At 36.1% G+C, this 18,637-nt stretch overlaps 1 protein-coding gene across 1 annotated transcript in view; it reads left to right on the forward strand.

Moving 5' to 3' along the window:
- The window catches only part of Znf804a (zinc finger protein 804A), a 197,287-nt gene that overhangs the window by 135,913 nt on the left and 42,737 nt on the right, over positions 1-18,637 (forward strand). The window lies entirely within an intron of this gene.

Consider the following 18,637-nt stretch of genomic DNA (forward strand, 5'->3'; position numbering starts at 1 on the left):
CTGATTATTATACCTGCTCTTGAGACTCTTTTCCTTCTATTGGCCTTACCTTGTCCAGCCTCAATATGAGAACTTTCACCTTTTCTTATTGTATCTTGTTTGGTCCTGTTTGGCTGTCATCTCTTGGAGGCCTGCTCTTTTCTGGAGAGGAAACAGAGGGGAAATGGATCTGGGGGAGAGAGAAGATGTGGTGGATCTAGGATGAATGGAAGGAGGGGAAACTCGTGGGGATGTAATTGTATTAGAGAAGACTCTTATCAAAAAAAAATTAAACATGCTTCCAAGTATGACAGATTGTTTGAATATAGAACTAACACTGTGAATGGCTATTATTCCCTTAAAAGAGATAAAAATACTGTTGTCCTTCTTCAGAAAAAGCACTAGATCTTGTACCACCTCAATACTCTATGATTTAAGTCACACAGAGCACGACAAGTGCTTTAATAAAGTACCAACAGCTTTCTAATTGGACTTAACACCCACTGAACAAGATGGTAACAACGTCTGGTGCTGAAAACCTAGCTAACTACTTAGAACTAGCAAAATCCACTTGTTATAGGAGAATCTGTAACCATTTATTTACTAAACTAGCATAATACCTAACAATAAACTATAAACATTTGTCCTTATACACACAAATGTAGTCTTCACCCCTCATCCACGATACATTTCTTTGCAACAGATGGAGACCACTACAGAAAACCACAACCAATGACAATGCAAAGTAGTGGATCCAGCCCAGTCCCAATGGAAACATTGACAAAACACTCCCACACCTAAGGCACAGGGAACTTTGCAGGAAAGATGATGAGAAGGGTCAGAGGACCAAAGAGTTTGCTGTGAGATAGTGTTTCCTACTAACAACAGAAGTTACACAAAGAGTCTCACCAAATGTGAGCCAAACAAGGATGACACTAATGGACAAGCCAAAGTGGATGGGGAAAAGCCTATGAGGTTTCAACCCTAACACAAAGAACTATAGGCTACTGAGGAATGCTGGGAACAGGAGAGGTGATCTTCCACAGAGAAGAGCACAGCAATTGATGTCCAATGCCTAATGGTCAGTTCTGAAAACATATATACAAGTGACTGTATTTGGAGCTACTGTTGTGAAGAAATACAGTTTCTCTTACTCAGAAAACTATACACAGCATTTATATATCTGTTTGTTATTTGCAGGATTAATAAGTACAAAAGTGAAAAATAAACCCAATAACCAATGACTTGTCTAAAATGAGGCACACATACTTAAGTAAACCAATTCTATCTCCTCAATAATATAGGATATTAATTGCCAAAATAAATATTTAATTATCTTTTACTGTGAGGTAAATAGCTACATGGAACATCTACATATGTGAAAGTTAGCAATAACTGTAATAATCTCAGAAGGACCATAATTGTTGAATTTTGCTATTTCACAATTTCCATTTTAACCAGAACACTATCAAGTCACAAACTTTAGTATTATGTTTTCAAATACAGGGTATGAGATGGGTACTATGTATATGTGTGTGTCTGTGTATACATAATACATATATATACACATATATATGGTTGATTAATTTGAAAAATTAATAAGTATTTTAATATAAAGATAATTAAGGTAAGAACTATGTGATACTCATTTCTGAATGATGAGATCAAAGTATTTGAGCTGAATATTGAAAATTTTGGAGAACCTGAATGAAAAACAGGATGTTTAAGTAGGATTATTTAAGAATCTGAGTGACTTGTGAGTGATTATGCCAACACTGAATTCTGTCTAATTGTTTATCTGTTTAGATTATAAAAAATACACAGCAGAAAAAAATTAATGCTCCAATCAAAGATGTTTTAAGATTTCTTCCATTGTGTTAGAGTTTAATTTAGTAAGAGAGTGGGAATATGTAGTTTCACTTCACTATCCATTCATCCATTCATGATTTCATTCAAACTTCTACCAGTTTGGGGGTGGGGGTTGTTGTTGTTGTTTTTAAGTAAGATTTAGTTGGGACATCTCTATCACTTCTGAAGGCTACCTCTAAAATCCTCAATGATTGCATAGGATGAATGCTTGATGTTTAACAGGGACTTCCTTCTCCTCATCACTGAAATTTTATTTACCTTTGTTTCCAGTTTGGCCCCATCACTGAGCTCTTCTCTGGCCTTTCTCCTAACAAACCTTCAGTATATTCATTAAATCCTTGACCTCTACATCAGTGAAAGACTTAATGTATACATTAAATTAAGCATGCTTTGTAGCTGGTAATTATTAGTCAAGCTAAATAAGAAACACATTTGTTGTTGTGTTGTTCACTACTCATTTCCTAGAAATAAAACAATACAGAGTGCATAGAAAGTTCCTGAAAGTGTATGTATAGAGTCAACTCTGTTCTCACTAGGGTAGAAAATTGGGTGTTAATCGGGGTTCTCTTGCTGTGAAGGGATATCATGACCACATGCTCATAAAAGAAAGCATTTAATTGGGGCTTGCTTAAAGTTTCAAAGATTTTAATCCATTATAATCATGGCAGGGAGCATGGCCACTTGCAAACAGGTATGGTATTAGAGAGTTCTCCATCTGGATTCAGAGGCAATAGGAAAAGAAAGACAGTCGGTCTGGCATGGGCTTTTGAATGCTCAAAGCCCATGAAGTGAGACACTTCTTCCAACAGATCCACACCTGATCCTTTTAAAATAGTGCCTCTACCTTGTGACTAAACATTCAAATGTGTGAATCTATGGGAGGTCATTCTCATTCAAACCAACACACTTACTTTACTAATCATTCAAAGCTACAAGTAGACCTAAAGTTTCTCTAATTTCAATGTTTGGGATAATCTTATTCATATCAAGAAATGACTGTTAATTGAATGAATGGTGACTAGAAGAGCGGCTGAAATGCAGTATTTAGAAGTACAAGTCACTATGTTGCTGAAAAGATTACCAGTTTAGGAATTTAAGTGTGGGTCCAGAAAGTATTCTAACTCAGATTGCTGTGCTTCACTCATCACATTGGTGATGGGATTTAGATATCCATTTTCTCCTTAGATAGGTGAAAGTGCAGGACGCTCTACAATTATATTACTTGTCAGGAGTTGTGTTTACACATTCCTCAACACTCTTTCCAGTGAAACCTCTGCTTCAAAGTGTGCTGCTTTGCTCCACAAACACGTAATTTAACACTAATTGTCTTCACATTATGGGAAATGAGAAAGTTGTCACAGAAAGGTCACTGAGGAGAATTTATTCAGCACAGAGCAGCCATTTCTGGCCTTTCCTCGAGCACTGCCTGTGACAGAATCACTTGTCTGTAGCTAAGAAAGATGTAGAAAGCTGAGTAGATTTTTCTGACCTATTTAAAACCCACTTAAATTTCTGGCACCTTTTAGGAACATGAAGACTTAATTTGACATATGCAAATGAGGTTCCTTTCACCTGCATAGCTGCTCTTGCACATCCTTTGGGTTCATAAATATGCTTTTGAGCATGGCCTTTGTTTAGGTAGAATTTTACCTACAAGGAAAAAATCTGGTCTATCAAGACCTTGACATTTTCAAAGCCCTGTAGCCCCTGTCTACAGCATGTTGTTGTCCTCAAGAAGAGACAGTAAGTAGACCCAACTTTGAGCTGTACCTTGGAACTCTGAAGCACATAATCATTTCAGATCATTAAAATAAGTCTAGAAGAAGGGATTATCCAACCTAAACACTGTAAAACTTGTATTTTAGCATATTTGTGCTCTCATCAGTGTATACACTTTTTAAAATATAATAATACTTAAGTTCTTTATAAAATGTAATGTACTCAGTACATTCCAATGAATGGATCACTGAGACATGGTCTCCCAGATGAGGAAATTGGACATGAATACATGAGAAAAGGTCACAGACTTCTGGTTTCAGTTTGTTATTTTGTATTTGTGTCACTATGGCATGTTGGTTTATGGTCTCTTGTCAGTTTTCCATGTTCTGATTAATATAAACACCAAATGCCTTCACTGTCTAAAATGTCATTTTAAAATATATGTCTTTATATAAAATAAACTGTCTTTAGACAACAAATGGAATGTGGGCAGAGCCAGGATCACAGCATGGTTTACCATCCCATTTTCACTCATTGTTGATTCTAGGTGCCTGGATCAGCAAAAGACCTGGAGAGACAAAGATGAAACATAATTTTACGCCACAACTTAGTGGCAATTGTTCCAAGATGGATACAGCAAGCCACAAGGCACTCACGATGGCTGATTCCCTCAGTGACTGTTTGGTGTCTTTTTTAACACCGAGCTGCCTTTAATACGAGGCACTGGCTCCCACTCTAGCTTGATCCATGTATCTGGAAAATAATTTTCCTTTGGGGGACAGTAATGTCACTTGGTGCTTTGTTAGAGAACTTCACTTCTAAGGTAGTGGACAATTTTCTGTTTCAAATTATGCTTGGAAATATCTCCTTACAAGGCATTTGCACTCTCGGTCACTGAATGTCCAGTATCATTTGAAAATAGTTGTAATGATTTCTTAACATTTTATCTTTAAAATTAATTAATGACCCCTTATACATTCATCAAATATGCCAATGAAACACTACTCAAATTCCAAAAATTCCTCAATTTATTGCTATTTCCTACTAAATTTTATTTTAAAGTTTTGACTCTCCATTCTTTTTGCTTATGGTTATTTTTTGTTGTTTTATTTTTATTTTTTGTTATTTTTCCTTCATTCTTTAGTTGGTAGCCTCTTTCCTCTGCCTTCACTTACTCCATTGACACTGTGGATGCTCACAATGATTGAAGATGCTGACTTGTTTGGAACTCTGGAACAAAACATGGCAGCTTTAGGAGTAGAACTCAGAGAAGGAACTGCAGATGTTGTTTATATATAATTAAAGATTTTGGCATTTATTTTAAATATTTGTGTAATTATAAAAGTTTAGCAGAACACTGAGTAATTAAAGTTTCAGTTAAGAAAGGTCAGTGTCAACACTGTGAGCAATATACGCATATATTTATTGTTTATATATTCATATATATCATATTATATATGTGTATGTGTATAAATATATGTTTACACATATATGTACATATGTATATATGCACACACACACACATAGAAGATTAATTAAAACAAAAGAAACTGGAGCTGTGGCTATTGCCAAGAATTTGTGAAGGTGGAATTTGCATGGAGAGATGCAAAAATCTGAATTTATAAGACTAGAGTTAGTCTAGGGATATTTACCATTTCCAGTGATAACTCTTGACATGGTTTGTTTTCAGTTTGCAACTATTTTTGATAATCTAATGCAACACCAGCTTAATTTTATTTATATAGTGCATAATCTTAATATTAAATATCTATTTTCAAATCTATTTGCTTATAATTGTGATAGTAAGTTTGCTTATTTAGTAGATGCTTTGCAGTCTTTTTAAGGTACTCATTGTGAAGAGTCTCTGCTAAAACAAGTTTTAAAATACAAATTAATTATATAACTGGAGATAAATATGTTAGCTGCTTGGTTAACTAACAATCTTAGGCTTCAAAGCAGAGAGATTTCCTTATCTATAAAATCTGGGTATTTCTTTGATATAGTGCTGGCTCAGCTTTGTGACCGGGATTAAATGTGGAGGTCATTGCACAGGTGTTTACCTAAACGTTTAATCATTTGAGGCAAATTTCTTTCATTGTGAGGTGATAAGATCTGACTCTGCATTAAGGAGCTGTCAAAGGATGAGTCCTTCTTGAAGTTCAAGAGTACTGGACAGAATTTCAAAAGAAAACTGTTGGCACACAATTGAGAGCACTTCAACCCACACTTTAATATCAATATTTCATGGCGAGTCACCTTCCATCCACTCCTAAAGAGCTAAATTGGTTCTCTAAAACTCTGAGAGGATTTCTCTGAGAATAAAACACTTTACTAGATGATGGAACGCAGCTTGGGTGGGAAAATGGCTGTAATTTTTTACCAGATATATCTGCAAAACCAGTGCAACACCATAAAATATAAGATCTGTTTAACTATAGCTTCAATTTGGAGAAGTAAGCCAGGGGAAAAGAAACTAAAATATAACCAGTGTGCTGCAATAAGACACAGTAACCAGTTGCCTCCTAATCTCCAAAATATAGTACCAGCAAGCTTTACTATATTTCATAAGTTTCTGAAAGCTACCTTCAGAATAAAAACATATATATATATATATATATATATATATATATATATGGTTTTAAAGAAAGAAAAAGAAAAACAGGAGTATTAATTTAAAGTGACAATATAAATGGTTTTTTTTTTTATTACCTGGGCGCATGTGCAGATCATGGATAACTAATTTATACTCAATTTTATAGTGATAGTGCTAAAAGCCTACCTCATTTCCATTTTGAAAATTAATGTAATTTGTTTCACTTCCCTTTAAATGAGATATATTTGTTTATATTATGTTTATATGTGTGTATTTATTTTTAGAATGAATACAATCTGGTCATATAATTACTGTTTCTGAATGGAGCTAATTGTTAGTTCTGCTCTCTGATAGTTTGCACCATATATCTGTACACGTACACACAACCCTGGTTAGATTCAGTTTTCTAATCATACTACATTTCAGGACATCTTTGTTGCTCAAGACTGTCTGAACCATGTAGGAGCCCAGGCCTAGGCCTAAAACATCAAAATCAGCACTATGACAGGTGATTTCCTGGTTTGAAACACTGTTTTAATGTCTCCAATTATTCTCATAATTGCATCTGAAGGAAAGGGCATTTTTGATATGTGAAGCTAGCCTCACTAGAAACTAAACAAATTAAGAAAGGTACACATATAAGAGATATGGGAAAAGTACAACTTGGAGAACAGTTTATTGTCAGATAATGCCACAGACACAAATTGAAGCCTTTTGTAGAAGTGGCAAGTTCTAATACTCTTCGAGAATAAAGCATACTTGGCTGGACAGAGACTCCGTTTTGTTCTTTCAGTCGTTCCAATGAGAGAAACATAAGCAGATTCAAGGACACCAAGCCCATCAAGGATTAGTACTTTCTAGGTGACTTTGGTGTAGTGCTTCTCACTACAATGCTCTATTAATTCATCAAAGTTGGGCTGGCACTTTCCAGTTCATGGTGCAAATTGTTCTTCTCTTTTATTCACATTATAGTAAAGTGTCCACTTCTTCTGCTTAAGAGAAACTATTGAAGGTCTGTCATTCCTTGGTTCTTTGGCTAATGGGTGGCCTTGTCATCCAAAGAGCTTCCTTTGGGCAATTATAAACACAGCAGGACTTTGCTTTGCTTAAAGGATGTGGACTTAACTGGATTCTTTAAGATTCAATTCTTATTTTTAAGTTTTCACAGAACAAAAGGCCAGTAAGAAAACTAAATTTAGAAAATAGTTCACTGAAATGCTAACATTTCCCCCAGAAGTACTTTTTGAAATGCTTGTTTTAGATGAATACATGAATCATAAAAAGATAAGAAATCAAAAAGCAAAACTTCTGTTGTTTTAATATAAATAAAACACAAAATTACTCACATAAAAGCACTTAATGAAGACAAAAAATGTAGATTCATTAATTTCAAATACTCCTCTTTTGTAGTTGTTACTCCCAGATATTATCCTTTTTGAGAGGTATATATCAATAAATAAATTAATCATCATACTCCAAATTTTTGCTATTTTATCATTTATTTATGCAAAATATCACACTTGCATTTTTATATTATTGATGATTGTGGCTACTTATAATTTTTAATATTTAAAATGTTTAATAATTTTTTAAATATGTAATAGGGTTGTAGAATGTGATATTTTCAGATATTGAACATTTAAATTTGTACAAGTGGTATAGTATAGAGTTCCTTTTGTTTTATAGCCTTCTGTGATTCTCTGTGTCTATCTGATGCCTTCTTCTGCTGCAGAATGCTGATAGACTCCATTCTTATTTGTTATCCTTTTCCCCAGGACACACACACTTAGATGCCTCTTATTTCATGCTGTCACAAACAACACCAAATTTTGTAAGACTTATGAAAGAATTTATCTGCAATATTATCCCAGCAGTAGAATTCCTGAATTCTAAGGCTATGAATAGTTATTTTAGCCAAGCCTTCTGAGACTAGCTTTCTTTTGTTGCTACCTCAGGATATGAACTCCCAACAGTTTCTAAGAGCTTCATCCTCCATATTTTATAGCATGAGCTTTATCTAATTTTTTTCTTTCTGTAGGTATTATTCTTCTGTTCCTTTGTACTACATCACATGGATTCTTTGCTGTGATTTATGTATTATTTTTATTCCCATTTCTTTGCTATTCCTAACACTTGTGACTTATTGATACGGTTCTTTATGTAATCAAGAACTATAGATTAGTACTGATAGAAGAGAAGTTTTAAAACAACATAACTTATTGCTGAACTAGCTACATGAGATGATGGAATCATTGAAAGGTAGCTACTATAACCTCTGAGCGAATTATATATAAATATTATTATTATTTTAATAGTGGACTAAAATCTATGTAGCTACAATTGATCAGTGACCATGAGAGTTTGCCTACAGCTCTAAATAACGATATCACGTTTATTTACAGTTTTCTGGTTTATAATTTGTTAGTTTATGATCATTTTCTTTCACTAGAAATACTTCATTCTGAGCTTATTTGGAAACTTTCATAAGCATGGCATGGCAGCCTAGAGTGCTTTTTTTATTTTTATCTAAAGGCACAAGAACCCAGTTTTCCCATTAGCTGTATGCTGACTTTGATCACCTTAGTAAGTGTTGTCTGCCAGGCACCTATGTGCACTCTAAAATGTATATCATCAACAATGTAAATAGGGACTACGTTATGGTCATGTGTAAGCCTTTAAATGTCTCAATACCTGTGTTAGAAGAATGAATGCTGACAAGAGAAAGGCATTCATGAGGGAAAATTTGTTTGCTTAAAGATTTTAATTATGTGATGTCAATGTGTCTTTGTGTGGGTATGTGAATGTGCATTCTGGTTCAGAAGAAGGTTAGACCCTTGGAGCTTGTTGTAGCATGAATTAGGGAAGTTGTCAAAAACCTGTCTTTGGTCCTGGGAATGAACTTGTCTTAATTGCTCAGACAGACACTTTGAAATCACTTGAAATCATGTTTTCTATTAAATTTTACTCATAATTGTAAGTTTGAATTAATAATTTTTGTCTGAATCAACTGTGAATGTGATATTTACAATGGTATTTTTTCACTTCTAGAATTCTCTATTCATTTAAATTTTCATCATACTATATTACAAAATATTATTTTCATATACCATATTTACTTATATGTTTATATTAAAACATATCCATAGACAGCTATTTTTATCTAATGTTATATTTCAAGTTTGATTGTTCATTTAATGCTAAATGTGTCTACAGTTTGACCAGTGGGAGAGCCATCAAACAGGCTTCTATTTATTTCTGACCCGTGCTACATTTTTGTAAATATTTTCTTGCTTGCTATCACATCATGGAATTTTAAACACATCTTTGATTTTATATCTTTAGTCCTACAATCAACCGTTTATCCAAGGTGCCCTGGAGGTTGACATAGGAACACAAATCTCTGAACAGGGAAGTTTTTTGTTTTCTTTTTTTTTTTTTTTTTTTTTTTTTTTCACAATGCTATTTTTCTCCACTCTTTCAGGGAATTCTGAATATTGTGTCTATCCTTTGTAGTGATCTTGGTGCCTCTCCTTATGCTTTCTTTCTTTCACAAAGACTTCACACAGGCATACTCAATTTTCATCCAGTTGCTAACAGCTTCAAGTTCAATGGAATGTTTGCATTATTTTGTTATTGATTTGAGTTGCCTTGGTTCTTTGGAAAACCATCTGTAGAATTTACATGAGGACTGATGTGATATTCCCAGCTCTAAAGAATCATTGCTGCCTTTGTAAGCTGTTCTGACAACTTAGGGTCTATAAGGATAGTTTCAGTATTAACCCTTTCTGATCTGCAGCATCTCTTCTTTCTACTGCCCTTGAGTTGGTGTCAGGACTTGCTTACTCTTAGCAGGTGGTAAAGTTCTCCTGGTTTTTGTTTGTTGCTTTCAAGTTAATTTACGGAGGGAGAGTCCCCGTCAGACTCTCACAGCTGTGATTTCTGTCTGCACATCTTGCTGCAGAGTCAGGAAGTCCATATTTGTGAGATCCAAGAGACATGTCCTGGGCAAAGCAGCATTTGTATTTTAATTTTTCCTTGGTTTCACTTTCATTTTTGTCTGCATTTCTTACTGCCCTTGCAGGGTTTTAGGGGAAAAGATTTGAAATTGCGTCTGGCATTTCTGTTAAACTGGAAGACTGTCTACAGTAATATGATAAACTTATTCCCAGAAATAGAAGTTTCAATCTGAACCCTTCCACATTTTTTTCTCATAAAAATTTATCTGCAAACAGGTCAGGTTTATAAATATCAGTTTGATAAAAACAAGAGCAAAGCACAAACCAAGACAGTAGTTAGCTACTGTTGGAACATGCATGTCTCTGTTACTAAAATGCTTATTTTCTTTTTCTTTTTGTCTTTTTATTGATTCTTTGGGAATTTCACATCATACACCCCAACTCCACTCATCTCCTAGTCCCTCTGTATCCTCTCCTCATTCTTATAGTGTCCCCTCCACCAAAGAAACCTAAAAAAAAATAAAAGTAAGATAAAAATAAATTATAACTTATAAAAAAAAGGAAAAACATTTTGCCCTCCCTCTTTCCTGCCTCTTCATTGCCTATTCATTTGTCTTATGACATTGCAAGCTCTACTGTATCATGCAGTATACCCTTTTGTCCAAACAGCGCTACTTGCAAATGTTCATTGTGTAATGTGCTGTTGGTCAGGTTCAAGGCCTCTGGCTTTGGTACATCATAAAACTGGAACATAACTGACACTCTTCTCCATTATCTTGTCCTAGCCCCAGTCATGGAAATCCTGTGGAACCATCCCTCCAGCAGGCCATAGGTGGGGTGTATGTTGGGGTGTTCCAACCTTTAGCCCTGAACGTGGGTCTGGGTGGCAGCTAAGTTGGTCAGTCATGGGTGCTGGAACCAGTTCCCTCAGGTGAGGGAGGGAGTCAGCTCTCCCAGGCCCATGGTGAGGGTTGGTGGGGCGGGGGGCTCTGGTGTCTGTAGGTCAGGAGAGAAGTAAACTGTGAGAGAGATATGCAGGAAAACTAATGAAATTCCTGTCCTACCTGTCTAGTCCTTTCTATCACTTGGTGACAGAGAAAGAAAGGTCCATCTATGAACACAGACGGGGCCTTCTCAACCTATTGACACCTTCATCTAGGACTTTCCAACTTCTACATCACAATTTTGTTGTTGTTGTTGTTGAACTCTTACCCAGCTGAAGCATTTCATTAAAATAGCCCACATTATCTAAAATAGCTGTTTTAATTTGAAAACTATTTGCTTATGTGTATTTTATCTGCATGTATGGATGTATATCATGTGAGTGAACGGTGCCTGCTGAGGCCAGAAAGGGACATCAGATACAATGGAAATAGAGTTAGAGATAGTTGTGAATCACTATGTAGGTGCTGGAAATTGAACCAAGATCATCTGGAAGAATAGGAAATTCCCTTCACAACCGAGCCATCTTTCCAGTCCCCTCAGTTTTACTTGCACAATAGTTTATACCAGCATAGCACTGAATCTCCTTTCCATTTTAACAGATCCATTGACAATGAGAATTCACACACTTGTAGTTTAACAGTTTTAGGTGGAGTCACACAGCTTTGTACATACACTTAGAATTTTTCATTTATCTCCTGAAAATAAATAAATAGCAAATCCATTACCAATTATTCCTCCCATCACCTATCCAGCCCTAGGAAATACCAACTCAATTTCTTTCTCTATATGTTTATGTATTGCTATTTTCAAATAAACAGAATTGTACATAGTAATCATGGTTTATCTCATTTATCATATTTTAAGGCACTCTGTTGAATTTTAGCATGTGTAAGGACCCCTTTTTTTGACTGAAAATATTCCCTTTATTCCATGTGGCTGTACCACTTTTTGTTTGCCCATTCAGACACTTTGTGCTATTTTTCTTTCCCTGTTAGGACAACCACTATTTTCTCTCCCTCCCTCCCTCCCTCCCCAATCCCTCTGTCTCTCCCTCCTTCCCTCTCTGTCTATCTCTTGTCTTTGAAAATTCATTTTTTCTCACATAATATCTGCTGATTATGGTTCCCCTTCCTCTACTCCTTCAAGTTCCTCCATATCTTCCCTCACATTTAGATCCACTCCCTGTCCCACTTTAGAAAACCAACAGACTTCTAGTGGGTAATAATAATAAAATAAGATAAAAACAAAACAAATCAATAGAATGAAAACAGTGGAATAGACCCGTTTATTCCCACACCTGGGAGTCCCCTAAGAATTCTAACCAGAAAGGCAAAATATGCATACAAAGGGCCTGGAAAGATTCCTGTAGGCCCTGTGCATTCTGCCTCGGTCTTTCTGAGCTCGTACGAGCTTTGGCCATGTTGATTTAGAAGACCTGTTTTCTTGATGTCCTCTGTCTTCTCTGGCTCGTGCATTCCTTCTGCCTCCTCTTCTGCAGAGCTCTCTGAGTCCTGAAGGGAGAAATTTGATGAAGACATCTCATTTAGGTCTGAGTGTTCCAAACTTTCTCACTCTCCATAATGTCTGACTGTGGTCTTTGTATCTGTTTCTGTCTGCTGCAGACATAAGCTTCTCTGATGATGGTAGAGCAAGGCACTGTTCTATGAGCATAGCAGAACATCATTAGGAGTGATTTTAATGTTGCATTTTTGTTGTTTTGTTTTTTTAGAACAGTAGTATTTTGTTTTATCCTGGGTCCCTGGTCTATCTAGTCTCAGTTTGTTGGTCACCAAAGTGTCAGATAAGGATTCTGTCTCATGGAGTGAGCCTTAAGTCAAATCAGATATTGATTGGTTTCTCTCACTTGTGCTGCTATTAACCTAGCATATCGTGCAAGCAGGACACCATTGTATATCAAAGGGGCTGTGGCCGGCTTGGGGTTTACCGTTTGCTTTGTTAGTATGAAGAGAACCTTGCTTTACCAAAGCTGCTAGTACATACAGTTAAAGGCTCTATGTGGGCACCAGCTTGACTTCTCCGCATTTAATAAGTTGTGTAGGTGTTGTCTTCAGCAAAGGTGCCTGGGTGTCAGTTTGTAGAGAACAACCTATAGGCTTGTCAACAGTCTGTGCTGTTTGGAGATTCCCATGGATCCTTTTGTCTAATCACTAATTCAGATGTAACCCAGTCTCATTACTGGAGCTTCATTTTGTGACAAGAGATGGCCAGTTAGGACTTTGTCTCCCCCATTATTTGATTTTATTTGGATCACCCTCGTATGTATATATTTTAGAAAGCTTCTACTGTATTAGATTTCCATATTGCCCCTCAAATAGCCCTTAATTTCGCGTCTCTCCTCATATTCCTTCCCTCCTTCCTTCTCTCTCCACTACTTTATCCTCACATTTGATCCACCCATTCCATAACTACTTATTCTATTTCCCTTTCCTAGGGAGATAATCTGTCCTCCTTAGTACATTATTCTATACCTAACCTCTGGGATTCCAAGGATTATAGCTTCCTTATGATTGACTTAAGAGCTAATATCCACATATAAACAAATATATACCATACTTGTCTTTGTGGATCTGGGTTACCTCACTTAGGATGACTTTAACTAGTTCCATCTATTTACCTGTGAATGTAAAGATTTCAATTTTTAAGGGCTACATAATACTTCATTATGTAAATGTACCATTTTTGAAAACTGTTCTTCTATTGAAGTACATCTAGGTGGTTTCCAAATTCTATCTATTATGAATTGAGCTGCAATGAACATCATTGAACAAGTGACTTTGTGGTAGGATGAAGTGTCCTCTGGGCATAAGCTCAAGTGTGGTATATATGGATCTTGAGATAGACTGATTCTCATCTTCCTGATATTTGCATACAAGTTTGGGATGAAAATATGAGTGTGAGGTTGCTGGAACATCCAGGAACTTCGTGTTAAACAATGTAAAGAATGAGTTGCCAAGATGTTTCTCATTGTGGCCTTGCAGATTGTGCCAATTTAAGTTATTATCAAAATATACATATTCCTATTTTCTACATCCTTTCCAACAAATGCTATTACCTGCTTTGTGATGTTGTTGGGATTTTTTCTTGTTTTTTGAATTTTTTTTATTGTTTTGGACACTGGGTTATATTATATAAACACAGGACAGCCTTGGATTGGACATTTTTTGCCTCCACTTCTGGAATGCTATCATGACAGGCACATACCATCATGTTCAGCTTACTTGTCTCTCTAAATTTAGCCATCAGATTGGGGGTGTAGTCTCATTTGGTCTTTACTTCCATCTTGAGATCTATGAGTTGAGATGTTTATTTTGTTAAATAAACTAATTATTATGTGATGTTGGTTAACCTCCGAGATACTCAGAATTTGCTATATGGGCTATTAATGATGTTCCTTATTCAGAATGCCAATTTCAAACAGCTTGAAATGCATTATTAACTAAATATAAAATTTGATTTCAACTAATTCTTCTAGAGAAGCACCAGAAAATATACAAACTGGACTCTTACTGTTTCATAGCAGTCATAAAAACTGGCTCTATTCATAGGTCAATCATAATATTAAGAATCTTCCCAGGATAGATTATGAACTTGGCAGACAGACTTGGATATGAGTTCCTTCAACTTCTTAATTTTATCTGAAGAAATAGCTTATGGTTACCCTCTAGTAGGTTGGCTCATTTAAATATTAATTGAGAAATGACAAATACAAATTATTTGAGACTGGAAAAATACCTCAAAATTCTCCAACTCTCATAGTATAAAAGATTTTAATAAAGTTACTTACTTGTATTAAACATGTTAGATAAATAAAAGTATTATTCAGTGTTATAAATTCTTGACATAGAGCATTAGCTGCAGCTATCCATTTTTTAGGTACATGTTTAATTCTAGACACTTTTTCTCCTTCAGTCCAGCTAAAGTTATTCTGAGCTATGATCTTTGTTGAAAGACAGGTCAGTCTATTTTTGGGTCTTCCGTTCTGTGAAACAGTGTGAGTCAGCACTGAGTTATGCTATTGAAAACGAAATAGACTTTTCAGTTGTGAGCTAATATTTGATGTGAGGAATACAGTTTAATTTAAAATAATATTTGTGAATCTGAGAATGTGCAACTTTACACAAAACTCTCAATTTTTGTTTAAGTTTTCTGTAATATAAACTCAAACAGTTTTGTCTTTTAATAGTGGCATTTTACTTTAATGCAATGAAATAGTCTGCAGCTATATGAATGATGATACATATTTACTTATTAGCATATCTACATGTAGTAATTTTCATTCACTTAAAGTATATGCATATATATGTAAATGTCCATAGCACATTATTTCTAGAGCAATATTTATGAATAAAAGTTTTGGTGTTTAAGTTTAGAGTTTTGTCTTTTAAAGGATGACTTATTCAATGCATACATATCTCAAAAGTTTGATTGTTGGTTAAAACTAAAATTATGACACTGATAATTAATATTATCAACATTAAGAAAAGCAATTATCATGTGACCAACATGTGTCCTTCTAATCATCTCAGTGGATGCTGCCTTATACTCTGGGTTGTTTCCATTTAAATTTTCTTCATTGTTGTGGTTGTTGCTTTGTCCTTATATGTGTTCTTTCAAAAAAATGTTTTAAAATTTTCTCTGTGGTGGGATGCCTTGCTCAGCCTTGTAGCTAGAGTTTTCCTGACTGGCCCACAGTCAGGACAAATCTCTGTCACCCGCCAGTCCCACAGCCGCTCAGACCCGACCAAGTAAACATAGTGACTTATATTGGTTACAAACTGTATGGCCATGGCAGGCTTCTTGCTAACTGTTCTTACAGCTTAAATTAATCCATTTCTATAAATCTATACCTTGCCACATGGCTCGTGGCTTACCGGCATCTTCACAAGCTGTTTGTCATCATGGCGGCTGGCAGTGTCTCTCTGACTCAGCCTTCCACTTCCCAGCTTTATTCTCCTCCTTGTTCCGCCTACACTTCCTGCCTAGCCAATGGCCAATCAGTGTTTTATTTATTGACTAATTAGCAACACATTTGCCATACAGAACATCCCACAGCACTTCCCCCTTTTTTTTTTCAAAAAGGAAGGTTTTAACCTTAACAAAGTAAAATTACATATAATTTGGGAATTTGGGCGTAGCTTCTCTTACTACTTCCTGCTGGAGGGGGGCGCTGTATCTTATGGGGACACAAAAAAAATTTTAGGATTATGGAATAGTCCATGAGGCTGTATTGTCTGAGCCAGTTGCCTTCAAACAATTCTGGATGTTGGATCATCTGGGCCATGGTGTCATCGGAGACCTTTCAGGGGGTCTTGGCTGGTCAAATCTGATGTATCTTAATCTGGAACAAATCCATAGCCTTTGGCTTTCTGTGGGAACAAAAGCAGAGTCTCCTTTCCAAAGCAACATATCCTTATATCCAAATTTTGAAGTCAAGGTACCTTTAAAATATACATTTTGGCATAACTCAACAGCTTTTACAATCAAATGTTTTTCTGCAGTTAAAAATCCCAAAGACAACACAATCCAGATTCTCTGTGTAATATTCATCTTCACGTGGCTTATTTTTTATATTAATTTTATTGTCTCTTTAGAGACTTTATTTTTTAAAACTATGTATTTGTTTCTATAACTGTATATATCACCTTTTTTGTCTCTTTCAAGCCTATGTATCTTTTATACACATTGTAAACTATTACATCTGAATCTGTCTTATTGTGAATCTATTGCTTTAAACTGCAGCAGCTGTGGCTGCTGGTTCCGCCCACCTCAGCTTCCCAACATGGTGGTGGCACCATGGTGGCGGTCTACCACCAGCTCTGGGAGCCATCATGGGTCTATGCTTTCAGCCAAGCAGCATGTAGCCCAGAAACCTCTTTGCTTTGTACCAGCAAAGGCTAAATCCACCATGCAGCTTAATGTGCCACTTGCAGAGGCCTCATTCCTGCCAAACGGCAGGTCGAGCGCGCACGCTAGGAACCCACAAGTAGCTCAAACCAGCAGCTGCCGCTCATTTGAGAGAGACAATTAGGAACTGTTTTTAGCTCCGTTTTAGAATCTTTTTCTCAGTTTTTAGGTGGAAACTCTTGCCACCACGTTGGATGCCATTTGTAGCTAGAGTTTTCCTGACTGGCCCACAGTCAGGACAAATCTCTGTCACCTGCCAGTCCCACAGCCGATCAGACCCGACCAAGTAAACATAGTGACTTATATTGGTTACAAACTGTATGGCCATGGCAGGCTTCTTGCTAACTGTTCTTACAGCTTAAATTAATCCATTTCTATAAATCCATACCTTGCCACATGGCTCGTGGCTTACCGGCATCTTCACAAGCTGTTTGTCATTGTGGCGGCTGGCAGTGTCTCTCTGACCCAGCCTTCCACTTCCCAGCTTTATTCTCCTCCTTGTTCCACCTACACTTCCTGCCTAGCCAATGGCCAATCAGTGTTTTATTTATTGACTAATTAGCAACACATTTGCCATACAGAACATCCCACAGCACAGCCTTGATGCAGCGGGGAGGGGTTTGGTTCTGCCTCAACTGAATGTGCCAGGTTTGTTGACTCCTCATAGGAGGCCTTACCCTTTTGGAGGAGGTGGATGGGGAGAGCAGGAAGAGGAATAGGAAGGGGAACTGTGGTTGGTATGCAAAATGAAAAGAAAGGTAAATAAATAAATAAGTTTTTAAAATATTTTTAAATTAACAGGTAATTACATAGTTACCCCTGCCCAGTGCCTCCCTCTAACCCCTTCCATGACTCACATCTTGTTCATTCTCAAATCCATGGCCTCTTTTTCTTTGTTATGTTTAAACACATAGACAGAAAAATCTGACTGAGTCTGTTAAAATTTGAGTCTGTTAAAATTTGCTTTTATGTATCTAATTTCAGGGTTGATTACTTGACATGAATAATCAATAAAAGTATTCATCCCTGGGGATGACTAATTTTCTCTCTCTCTCTCTCTCTCTTTCTCTCTTTCTCTCTCTCTCTCTCTCTCTCTCTCTCTCTCTCTCTCTCTCTCTCTCTTTCTCTCTCTCTCAATCCCTTAGTTGCCTACAGTTCTTGATTCAGGTGTGGGGTCCCAAGATATTTTCTCCATCTACAAATGCCTTATATGTATTCCTTACATAATCCATAGAAATGTGAATTACTTCAGCATTAGGAAAAGAAATCCATTTCTGGATTTGTCTTATGCTTGGGTTTTGTAGTAATTGCATGGCAAAGCATGGTGGTGGGGGGTACTGTGTCCTCATCACAGCCGAGCTATCAATGGAGCCTGTCTCTGCTGAGAAAGGACTACTTCCGAACAGAATTACAGTGCAATATCTTAGAACTACGGTTTCTTATTACATAATTAGATTTTAATTATAGCAAAAGTGTATAAATGTCTTCTCTTTTTTTACACATTTCCATTTTCTAGTCACTATACTTTATGTTGCCTAATATCCATGAATACATTTTCAACAACTTTTAATAGCTAGGAAACTACATTGTTGTTTTATTTATTAGTCTTACTGTATATTCAGTACACCATTTGAATCATCTCATTAATATA

The sequence above is a fragment of the Peromyscus eremicus genome, chromosome 4 (assembly GCF_949786415.1).
Source record: "Peromyscus eremicus chromosome 4, PerEre_H2_v1, whole genome shotgun sequence".
NCBI lineage: Eukaryota > Metazoa > Chordata > Mammalia > Rodentia > Cricetidae > Peromyscus > Peromyscus eremicus.